Source organism: Mirounga leonina, unplaced genomic scaffold, assembly GCF_011800145.1.
Source record: "Mirounga leonina isolate KUSES-001 unplaced genomic scaffold, KU_Mleo_1.0 Mir_151, whole genome shotgun sequence".
In the NCBI taxonomy this organism is placed as follows: domain Eukaryota; kingdom Metazoa; phylum Chordata; class Mammalia; order Carnivora; family Phocidae; genus Mirounga; species Mirounga leonina.
This window is the reverse complement of record NW_023270377.1, coordinates 50,761,289-50,773,395: the sequence shown is the minus strand read 5'-3', so window position 1 is coordinate 50,773,395 and position 12,107 is coordinate 50,761,289. Positions and strand designations below refer to the sequence as shown.

At 37.9% G+C, this 12,107-nt stretch overlaps 1 long non-coding RNA gene across 2 annotated transcripts in view; it reads left to right on the top strand.

The window, feature by feature from the left end:
- LOC118012264 overlaps positions 1-12,107 on the top strand; it is a 217,446-nt gene that overhangs the window by 186,815 nt on the left and 18,524 nt on the right. The window lies entirely within an intron of this gene.

Here is a 12,107-nt window from a genome sequence, read left to right as displayed (position 1 = left end):
AGCAGCCTACCCAGCATTCTGTTTCACCTCATGGGCTAGCACCTCATTTGGTCACACCTACATGTAAGAGAGGAAGAAAACTGTAATCCTTAGGTTGCTTGCTTTCTACCTCAAATAAATATTTGTTCCTGAGGAAGAGGGAGAAGGTGAATATTAGACAGCAACTTGCATTCCCCTTCATCATTTTTGGTGGGAGAAGTGAGAAGATATATCTGAGCACGGATGCATAACCTTGAACTACTGAAAAGCTGATCCTAGGCTCAAACGTGGGACCCAGGCTTCATCTACATGGCCGCCACTTGGGCTGACTTACTTGATCCAGGAATAAAAGGGTTATAGAGAAATGTCCATAATATAAAGCAGAGACCAGAAGATTATACACTTTATAAATCAATGACCCCTTTGTACTCTTTAGCCATTTCATTATGGGTTTTCTCTCCATATTGCTCAGAGCATTTGGCCTTGTTGACCCTCAGCAAGTTATGAATTAGCCCATTCATCTTAAAGAGAAAAAGGGATATCTATTGTAGTACTGCTACGTATTTTTTTTATTTGAAATGTAATAATTTTTCAAAAGAATGTGTTTACTCACACAGTTATATCATCAGCTTATTGAAAGTATCCATAGACTTAAGAATACATATTAAACTGATGTAGTTGCGAAATACAGTTCATAATCATTTTCCCCTAACCATACAGAAATGCTGAAAATTGAGCTTAATTTTTCTTAGCTATATAAACATAGCCAAAGTGTTGCTTCATTTAGATTCAAACATATAATCTGAAAACAGAGACTTCAATTCTAGTGTTTTTCCTAAAGAATGTTTGGGAGCAGGAAAAGTGGTAAATTTTTTTTTCCTTTATTTTTTTTAAAGATTTTATTTACTTGAGAGAGAGAGAAAGAGAGAGAACAAGCATGAGGGGCAGAGAGAGAGGGGAAAAACAGACTCCCTGCTTAGCAGGGAGCCTGATGTGGGACTCAATCCCAGGACCAACGGATCATGACCTGAGCCAAAGGCAGACACTTAGCTGACTGAGCCACCCAGGCATCCCCCCCCCTTTTTTTTTCATTTAATTATAAAGAAGGACTGTTAACATTTTATTATTTTTATTTGGCCTATGTAAATATCTGCAAACTATCTTTGGAGGAAGAGTTGATTCAATTTTTCAAACTGAATTTATTTCTGAAATTATAAATGAGCTATGTTGTAACAGTGATGTGTAAGATGAACAATATACATATTCTTAGCTACTTCTGGTTATAATAATTTTGGAAAACATTACATTCATTTCACAGCAATACAACTGGAACTAAAACTGAGAATCTGAATAAAATGAAAAATTAAAACTGCCATTTAAGCTAGTTCTACAAAGAACTTGGAGGAATCATTTTAAAGATCTAAAAGATGGGAAGGGGAAAATCATCACCGTACAATAGGAATCAGGTTAAAAGGCAAACATGTACAAAAGAGCAATTGACATTGAAGAAACCCCCATAAAGGAAGAAGAGATGGTGAGTTCAGAAGTCAAAGGCCTTTACTGAAGACAGGGTCTCTTTGCTTCTGAGGCTCCACCACCTTGGGATTCCCCAACAAAGGGCTATTCTTTGACTGAATTACCACTCTTACTCCTGTGACCCTATTTCCTTTCCCTGAAACTTAGTCTGACCTCCTTTCAAAAGAGAAATATTTAACTCCCCAGAATCTCTCTCAACCCAGGTCTACAGGCTAGAGATTCTCCAGGAAATTTCTTTTGACTTTAGAGTTCACATATTCTGGAAAATCCCACTGTATACTAAGATAACCATTTCAAGTCAAAATGTAATGAGGAGTGATACTGTCAAATGCTGGGAGACAGGTGGAATATTTTCTGGGTTCTGGAACACCTAACTTCCTAACCTTTACAAATTCTACGTAATCAATAAAAATTCAATTAAAAAAATGAAAAAGTGGAGCTTGATAATTTGAATAGTACTAACTCAGGGCCCTTCGGATGTCGACTGAGCCCAAATGTAACTTTTTCTAAAAAGGGACGCCATGTAACAAAGGCTGTTTTCAAAAGCCGGAGGACCAGCACTGCTCACCAGACCATCTAGGACAGCTGTACAAGTTCAACAGTGAAATAATTAGACATTCCAGACTGCTGCCATTTGATATGAGGTGCCCGGACAAGGTCTCTGAGGCAGTAAAACAAGGGTCGGTAACACAATGAAAAAAAAAAAAATAGTGTGAATGGAATGAGTAATACTGAATGGAATTAAGATTCTGCACTTGCTTCACCAAAGATTTATAATCAAGAAAATCTCAAACCTAAATAAAGTAAGGCCTGGAATGTTGGAAAGCTTCAGAGATGGGAACATGTGTGAGGCTGCCAAATGGGTCATTGTTTCTAAAAATGATGTGTCCCAAGATGACAGCAGACTTGTTTTTCAGACAACTGGCATTCATTTATGTGATTGATCCAATACTTTCTTCTTTCTTGATTTGTCCAGAATATGTTCTGTTCTGACAAGGCTGGAGAGGAATCCACATGTGTTGCCAAATTGAAGACTGTGACCGTTAGGGGGTTTAGATTTTTATGAATATCATTTTCATTTGGTAAATGTTACTATAATATTTAGGAAAGGAAGAAGAAATGGGTCAGATTGAGCATTTCATGCAGTTGTCAGTTCAGAAAGCTCAGAACTCAGAGGCTATAAACAGCTTCCTGTTAATGAGCTCTTTTTATCTAAGTTCAAAGGACTAATTATTATTTGTATATTTTAGTTGTTTTTCCTCCTGATTATTTCTTAAAAAGTCTTTCCAATGGCATTTGTCTTTGATTAGCATCTGTTAGATTGTATTGTGTTCTTGTTTGATTTGTTGGCTTTATCAGTGGTAGTTGGAAATGGTTCGGTGTAGGGCTACTCATTATTTTCCAAAGACTGATTTCCAGAAAATTTACATGTTGTCTTCCCTTATATCCTTGTGGTTTCCTCACTCCTACATCTACCCCAGCCAGCTGCTTTCTGTGTCCCTGTCTTAATCAAAGGTGTCGCTATTTACACAAAGCTAGGAGTCATCCTCTATCATAGCTCTTTTACCCCCACATGCAATCAATCACCCAATCTTGACAGCTTACTACAGAAATGTCTTCAAAATCGATTGCTTCTTCTCCTTTCTTATCATCTCTCTACGAGGCTATTGAGATGACTTTCTCATTGGCCTCCCTATCATGATTCTGCAGTCCCTTTCTCCTGCCCCCTCACAGCCACCCCACTACTACTGGCCGTCATAGGCAAGACCTACAGAGTTGATTCTCTGGTTAAAGGCTTCCTTCCATTCATCTCCCATTGCCTGCAGGATACACTGCAGTCAGTAGGATGGCACCAAGGCCATTTCTTATCCTACCTCACTTCCTTTCCTGCCACATCCTCCCATGCCCTCTGCTTCTAGCCACTGACCATCTCACTATTCTCTAAAATTCTATGCCCTTTTATGACTCTGTATCTTGACACATGCAGATCTTGAGCCTCGAAAGCCTTTCCTCACTCTCTGCCAGTCTTTTTTTTTTTTTTAATGAGATTCAGTCCAAATGTTTTTTTACCATGATATCTTTCCCTGCAGTACCAGGCAGAATGTGCTGCTCCTTGAAGTCTATTGAAACCTATATTGCAGAAACCTATGTTATGGCATGTGCCATGTTCTGTTTGGAATCACCTTTCTGTATGGCTGCCTCTGAACATTCTGTGAGCTCTATGATAGCAAAAACTGTTTTATTCATCTTCTTATACCCACCTCCAAGCATGGGTCCTGGCACAAAGCAGGAGCTCAGAAAGAGTTTGGGTACCAAATGATTTTGTAGGTCAGACATTTCAGATTGCTTATAAGCTTTAATAAGAGCAAGTCTTCCGTTGGCATTCTGAGAAAACCCTACACACAAGAAATGATTTTCAGAAGCAAGAAATTTCTGTGTAAAATCAACATATGAAGCTACAATACCATGGTCATAAATGGGAAAACGCCCTGCTAACATCCATCCATCCATCTACCCATTCTTTCAACAAATTTTTTTTTAAGATTTTTTAAAAGATTTTATTTATTTATTCATGAGAGAGAGAGAGAGAGAGAAGCAGAGAGAGAAACAGGCTCCCAAGGAGCAGGGAGCCCGATGCGGGACTCGATCCCAGGACCCTGGGATCATGACCTGAGCCGAAGACAGACACTTAACCATCTGAGCCACCCAGGCGCCCCAACAAATATTTTTGATTGTCCACTCAGTGCCAGGTACTATGCCAGATGCATCAATGATAACAGCTCTGGGGAAAGACGGAGAAGCCTTTACAGGCATACCTGGAAACTCAACTATTTCTACCAGCAATATTCTCTGGGAAAATGAGCAAGAGATTATGTATGTGTGTACATTATGTGTGTGTGTGTATTATATGTGTATATATATATATACACATATAATACACACAGAGTGATATTCAAAATGTTTTAACCATCAGTTAGGTGGATACATCTATTTTACCCTGAAGCTCTTATTCACAGAAAAGGTGTGCTGGAATGACGTGAGAAGAGGTAGGAGAGGTAGGAGAAGGCATAGTAAGATGATCTACCAGCAAGCATAGGACTTAGGGTACAGCTTTGAAGAGAGATTTTAAACCTCTCCATCTTTCTTTCTTTTACAACCTCACAGGGGAAAAAATGTCAGTAATGAATTAGAGATTGAAGCATCTGATTTTTTTATTGTTTGAGTATCCACACACCTTTGGCAACTGTTTTCTAGGGACTATCGATCTTTGTGCTGAAAAACACTGCATTACTTAAAAAAAAAAAAAAAGTGGCTTTTTGTGAAAAGCAGGGCAATGGTCAACCAAGAGAGATGATAAACCCAACTCTTGCCGGCAGAGCTGATAATGATCAGTCAGTTGCATGCTATTTCACAGCTGATACCTCTTTCAACAACAACAACAACAAAAAAGGAAAAAATGATATTAATTGCAAAAGTTTCACAGATGTCTGCAGCAGTTGACCAGAGCTCCTGGGTTATTGCTTGTCAGACTATTAATGGGTTTGGCTAACCATGACAGTCATTACTTTTCCCCCTCCTGTGAGCTACTTTCTGTGTAATTTATGCATAGGTTTTGCCAAGATTTGACAACTTTCAGGATATTAACATAAAATTAGACTGCAGAGCTGAACAATGGGTGGCTTTAAAATTAGCTGTGGTGAAAACCAGTCAAACAGAATTGGCTTTTCCTTTGCCTTGCTTCTAAGTTTATTATCGATGTCTTCCTTTCCACATGTAAGAGATCATGTCAGCAATTATGCACAGATTGGAGGAAGGAGGAAGGTCTGAGAGAGGCATGCTATCCTATGACCTTGAGGAAGAGGCTCTTGTAACCCAGGCAAGCTCCTGCTAGATAGAATGCCTGACAATGGCTGAAATGAACTTGTGCAGCAACCATTGCTGAAATTGATCAAAACACACCCCCATTTTGAAGCTCATCTGAGAGGAGAACTTTTCCCTCTCTCGGTTCCACACAGCTTGCTCTTGAATGCCATTACAGAATGCAATGTGCGTGTTAATAAGCCAGGACATCTGGTAACCAGCTTTTTTCTGATTCATTAACCGACTCTGCTTCGGTGGCCAGGGGGGATGAGAGGAGAAACTGGAAGGTTTTGCTTTTAGCAAACGGGCACTTGATATATGCCTTGCATCTTTGGTCTCGCCTCAACTTTTAAACTTTACTCCAAGGTTAGCATTTAAATGCAAGCAACTGGGCGCCTGGGTGGCTCAGTTGGTTAAGCAACTGCCTTCGGCTCAGGTCATGATCCTGGAGTCCCGGGATCGAGTCCCGCATCAGGTTCCCTGCTCGGCGGGGAGTCTGCTTCTCCCTCTGACCCTCCTCCCTCTCATGCTCTCTGTCTCTCATTCTCTCTCTCTCAAATAAATAAATAAATAAATCTTTAAAAAAATTAAAAATAAAAAAATAAAATAAATAAATGCAAGCAACCTTCGGTGAGCAGTGTCTTGTCCCATTTGGAAAACAAATAGTACTTAAATCATTCTGTATAGTCTGAGAATGCAGAAAAGAGGACACGAATCTTAGAAATCGTGTAGCCTAAATCCTATTTTAAGGCAGATCGGGAAGGAAAGAACTTGCTTTGGATCACACAGTCTATGCCCACCAAAGCAGGGCATAGACTCCACATCTCTTGACCCTCCTTCCAGTCTTTCTATGTCAGCACATTGTTTTCGCTAACTTTTGTTTTTTTCATTTGCCTTATTGTTATTTTTTAAGTCACCAAACAGTGTCTGCCACATTTTTCTTTCCTGACCTCCCATTCATATGCCTTAGAACACCAAAGCCAACTACAAGTGCCAAATCAGTCCTCCTGCCTCCTCTAATAAGTGATTAGGGACCCATTCAAGCATTTATAAAAGGTACTTAGGGATAGTTAAACTTTTGAAGAATGGACAACTTCAATCCAGGTTGTGAGTAACCCTAGGGAATAGAATTAACTAACTAGAATACAATGAGAAAACTCAAATAGAAAATAGGCAAGGTTCTAAAAACCTCCCAATAATCAAGATGTTTCAAATTTTTTTAAAAATACCATTATCCCCCTCAGAAATTTTTTAAAAAGCAAAAAACCTTCTTACTGAAGTAAACCAGGTCTGAATGCTGCAGAGAGTGATTTGAGCAAAAGAAGTCTGACTTGATGGTACATGTTGGGCGATGAAATGGACAATGAAGTTTCCATATGTTGTTTTTATGCAGTAATTAGAAACTGTCACACACCGTTTCATTTTTTCATTTCCTTGGGCTTATTTGCATGTTGGAACTTCCTTTGGAGCAGAATGGAGAGCATCAAACTGGCACCCAGTTGAAATGAGGAGCAGTGGCTTGCGGGTGTCCTCCCCACCTCAGAGGCAGGAAGGAAGCCGGGGGCAGGTAGGGCGGGGGGTGCAGGGGACGGCGAGGCTGCCAGTGGTGCAGCTGCCCTGGACGCTGCTCACATGGCGCCTCACCCTGCCTGGGTTGAACCACTAACCAAGCCCTCCAATTGGTCATTCTGGAGCACTTTGGCTCCCCTCAGCTGATCTCCCCCTTAAAGCACTTTCATTCCATCCCAATTATCTTTCCTTTTCTATTTGCCTGGGCAGATTTGAAGGCAGGTACCCCATCTTGCCTACTGCCAGGCACAATATGGTTCCCACGGGACCTTGGCAAATCTGAATAACCTTTTCATGTCTGGATTCTTATTTTCTATCTTTTTCTATCTTTTTAAAAAATCATCAGCAGGGATGCCTGGGTGGCTTAACTAGTTAGTTAAGCGTCTGTGTTCGGTTTAGGTCATGATCCCAGAGTCCTGGGATCGAGCTGCTCGGCGGGAAGTCTGCTTCTCCCCCTCCCTCTGCGCCTCCTCTCTGCTCATGGCTCTCTTTCTCTCTCTCTCTCAAGTAAATAAATAAAAATTTTAAAAAAATAAAAAATAAAAAATCATCAGCATTGTAAAAACAAAAAATTAGTCCAAGCAGTTTCCATTTAATAAGGATTGTAGCTGGAAGTTATAAACTCCAAAAGTCTTTTGAGTGTCAACTGCATTCTAAAAATCTGCTGCTTTCTACTACTAAGCTGTTACTAGTGAAATGAGAAATCCCAGGAAGCTGGAAGAAGAAAGAAACTTCATTTGTCTAAGATGGAATATCTACCTACCTGGACAGCTATTCAACAGAATATTAAATGACCCGGAACTGTAAGAAGAATTGAATTAGGTGGACATGATTTGACTTACTATATAGTAAAACAGTTTCCAAATATCACATTGTTGTCAGAAAGAAATTCCTTGAGAAGTTTAAAACGCCATCTTAATTAAAATCATTTAAATAAAGAATTTATTTAAAAATAAGCATCAAGAAAAACCTCTGATTAATTCCACCTCCAGAAGCAAGCATTATTACTATTTTGATATCTGACTTTTTCACATATGAATATATAGATACGTTTATATATAAATTGTTCACAAAAAAGTTGGCTAATAAACTAGTGCTTTGTAAAATACTTTTTTGGCATAAAAGACATCAAGAACATTTTTTTCACGACCAATATTACATTATTTTAATGGCTAAATTCTAGAATATAAGTATTCCATATTTTATTTAGGCAATCTCCTTATTTTTAGGACATCTGGATGTTTTAAAATTTTTCCTGTTGTAATTGATGTGATGACCATTGCTGAACTTTGGTCTTAAGTGTATTTCTGTGGGATCTATTTTCAGAAGTAGAAGTGCCTGGTAAAAGGCTATGCCCATTTTTAAGGCTTTAGATACATATTGCCATATTGCCATTTGCCTTCCAGAAAAGTTGTATTAATTTAGAATCCCACCAGCAGAGCATGGCACACTTGTTTCCTCGCTCCCCTGCCAACACGCAATATTATGGTTCTTTTTAATCTTTGCTAATCTGAGGAGTGAAAAATGGTGTGTCTTTCTTTGTTGTTTTAATTAATTCATTCCTGAAACCAGTGTTTCTGGAGCTAGAATGGCACCTACTCGCTCCTATACATAATTGCATGTCAGTCGTTATACCTAGAATTCCTTATTACTTGTATTTTATGGTACTGTCGGGGGTTTACAGCAAGTAAAACTAATCTGTTTAGGCCACAAGGCTGTTTGGCCTCCTAGGAAAATACAGACTTATGTAAATAAAGCATGGGGGCTATATTCTTCCTTGTGTCTGGGAGACTACAAAGTACAATGACATTTAAAAGCCATCCTTTGCTTGATGCTGAGGGAGAAAGGCGTGAGCTGGCTGGAAGGTAACACTACTACTATTGGTCAGCCCCGGGGATGGAATCCGTTGGCTGCAGTGTGGCTGCTAGAGGTGACTGTTGGTATCTGTAACATGTTGATGTGTGAAGGGAAGAAAGCAATCCTATTCCTCAGGAGAACCCTGCATATGTCAAGTATATTGTCTCATTAAGCCAATCCATTTATCAACCCGCTGAATGCCAATTAAATTGCACAGGATGGTGCAGGTATATGGTGGGCTGTTGGTGCCAAACTTTATTACAGCTGAGCTTTTCTGGCACAGGATGTTCTACCCAGCAAAATGGCAGGCATGTCAAAGCCAAATTAAATGTTCTTGAAATAATGCCTTTAAAGAGGATGAAATGCCACAACCTGGCAGAAGAGAATGTGAAATGTAATGTCAGTTCTTAGTGTACTTCTAGTTCCAATGAAGATGTCAAGGCTCAGATCCAGCCAGTGCCAAATGTCTTCACAGCGTGCAAATTAGATCAGTGTAATTTCATCAGGAGAATGATCAGACTCTGCTGTAGCTATGGTTGAATTCACTGCTTCTGCCGGGGGCTGGGCTGGGGACAGGGGGCCAGCTGAGCTCACACTGCCATCCTCAGAAAGAGAGGGAATCTGATTTAATGTATTGTTCTCTCGATGCCACTGTTGAAAGTCGGCCCCACCTCTCAGAAATATTGCTAAATGAGCATCTAACATAGATTACATTGATTTTGTTTGGAATTAAAAAAAAAAATCTGTTCCATGAAAATTAAACCCCAAGTAAGTAAAATACTAAGCCAGCTGCCAGGAGGGTATTAGAAGCAGAAGAGTTTTATGTTTGTGATTAAACATGAGATTTGTATGAAAACATAGATATTGGTATGAAATACTTAAAGTGTTCAAATTCCAGCTATGTTTGGAAATATATATAATCTAATACATTGATGTAATGACACATATTCTTAAGAGGCACTAGAGATAAATTGGTAATACAAAATAAACAATACTCAAAATATCTAAAAAAAAAAAAAAAGCCCATTTAGAATGTTGCAACTAATATTCAGTGTTAAGTGTAGGAAAAAGTGATCAGGGTATGTATTTGGGGAAGGACACTATAAGTGATTTACCGTTTGGAATAAATTTATATAAACCAATTTTATAACAAAAGGACACTTATCCTGAAATTGTTCCCTTTTTTAAATTGTTTCTTAATGTAGCACTGTTCAATGGATTCCTGAAATGTTATTTTGGTTTAAAAATGGATTTTTCTTTTCTTTCTCACATATAGTTTTCTATCAGAATAATAGTGTCAGGTTTCCTCTTTGGATTTGTTAACTGTATCCTCAGGAAAGACAAAGCAGAAATCCTAACACTTGGGTGGAAGCTAAAGCAGCTAGAGAATTTTCAGTGTTTCATGTTTAAAGAAGTTGTGGTTGATTTGCAGCCTTTTCAAACTATACACATTATGCTAAAGCCATAATAAAACACATCGTTTTAATTTTATTTGCATAATATTTTTAAATGTTTATTGTACGATCTTTATAAAATATATAAACAATGCTAACTAATGAAGAGGAAAATAAAAAATTGCCCATAACCCACCATCCAGACATAACAATGCTAATACTTTTATATATAGTTTCTAGTCTTCAATCAGTTTACCTCTGATTTTTTTCCAGTTGGGGTTCTATTGTTTATATAGTTTTATCTCCTGCTCTTAACATATCATGAGCATTTTCTATGCCAATAAACAGTCTTTAAAATGATTTTAATGGTACATAATACTCTATTGTATGTAACCTCCCCTATTATTGGATATTTGTATCGGTATTTATTTAGCTATTTACCTTCACAATGAACATACAAATACATTTTTTTGTCCAAATCTAATTAATTTCTTAGGACAAATTCCTAAGAGTTAAAGAATTACTAAGTTAAGGGTATGAATTTTCAAGGTTCTCGTTACTACCATGCTATTTCTCAGAATCTACCTACAAATCTATGGTTTGTAGCCCCCCAAAAAATGCCTTGATAAAACAATTTATCCATAAAACAATTCATTTTTCTGTACCAACAGCCATGTTATGACTTCTACATTTCAAACCTTAAATTAAATAGAAATGGGATGAAAAATAGTTCAAAATACTCTAAAACTACTTGAAGTCTGAGACTAAGATTATGGCTCTCTTCCCTCTGTTATTGCTATTCACTAATGAAAAATGTGCATTCTCAGTTGCGGAAACTAATTTAACTGATTGATTCAATTATTGTAGAACACAGTGAAAGTCAATGAAAATGATTTTCCCGGCCTTGAAACTATTTTGACATTCTCCCCGTATATTTACATGGTATAGACAAACCAACAATTTATGAAAAGCTAGTGTAACTTTGAATTACTTTTCATTCCTATATATTTCTTCAAAAGCATTTAGACTCTCTACTGTGGAACTTTCTTTCATTTTCTATTTGAGCAATAGGCACAAGACCCAAGGCTATCCCTGGGGCTTGCCAAGGCCCAGATGCCAAGCCTTGGAACATTCTAGTAGCAACATCTGGCCTTTGGGTGAGCTCCACAGGCAGCTGTGCACTCAGCTCAGAATTACCTCCGGGGATGCCACATAGTCAAATAATCTACTGATATTGGGGCTGGCTGTTCTCTGAGGAAACATTTGTCTTTCTGCTCACTTTGAATATGTAGCAGATAACATTAGAGCTATTAATTATGTGGAAAAATAATGTTTTCTACACAAAACAATTTGTTTTAAAATCTTGCTTCGTTACTTTAATTGGTAATGTTGCATTCCCGCCTAGTTTCCAGCTGTTTGTGACATTTTTCAAGAGTCAGGAGAGACGCTGACTATTTCCATTCTGGATAAATTTTGAACTGCAACAAATTTACGAAAAGTGGCCAGATTTGCATTTACAAGTGGCTTAAATTATTGATGGTAATTGAAAAAAAGATACCTCCAAGACATTTCCTCAAAAATAGCTTTCCTAGTTGATTGTGTTAAGAATATTTCCTAAGTATCTACGATGCTGTGATCCACTTGGATAATTGGTTTCCTGTCATCAGATGGCTAAAGATCTGTTTTAATGTCTTTTTCAATCAAGAGATTAAAATCCATGTTCAAACAACACCAGTAATTAATTTAAAGTTATTATCAATTTAGCATAAAGAGTAATCCCAACTGTTTTCCTTTTTGAGTATGCAAGATTAATCAGACACAAGAAAAAAATACAATTAATGTATTGCCTCCAACAATTTTCTGTTTTTCAAGGGAAAAGACAAAAAAAATGCATTTATGAGTATTTGCCTA